The 354-nt window shown below is 56.8% G+C and overlaps 1 protein-coding gene across 2 annotated transcripts in view; it reads right to left on the bottom strand.

Annotated features, from left to right (window-relative positions):
• The window catches only part of STMN2 (stathmin 2), a 39,250-nt gene that overhangs the window by 37,631 nt on the left and 1,265 nt on the right, over positions 1 to 354 (bottom strand). The gene's annotated exons all lie outside the window — the stretch shown is intronic.

Genomic DNA, 354 nt, shown 5'->3' with positions numbered 1-354 from the left:
TGCGCGAGGGCTCCGTCCCCACGCAGCTGGGGTCTAGGCTGAGCCTCTGAAAATGGCCAGTATTTGGCCCCGTCGGACCTACGGATCGGGTGTTCACGTGGCTCAGTCGAGGCCGCTGACCTCTTTTGTATCTGTTATTACGGACACACATCTGTAGGTTCCAGAAGCTCTTCCTCAAGACGAGCAAAGGAGTTTAAAAAGCCTCCCTCTGCGTCTATGCTGATCACCCTTCGCAACATGGTTTTGAAAAGAAAAATGTTCACCCACTTTCCTCCTCCCTCTGCAAAACAGAACAATGAGGCCAGGGTGCGGGCGGGGCGGGGGGCGACGGTCAGGGCGCCTCCCAAACCCAGG

This window comes from Myotis davidii, unplaced genomic scaffold, assembly GCF_000327345.1.
Source record: "Myotis davidii unplaced genomic scaffold, ASM32734v1 scaffold452, whole genome shotgun sequence".
NCBI lineage: Eukaryota > Metazoa > Chordata > Mammalia > Chiroptera > Vespertilionidae > Myotis > Myotis davidii.
Note: the sequence above shows the minus strand (reverse complement) of the source record. Positions and strands in the feature narration are given on the sequence as shown.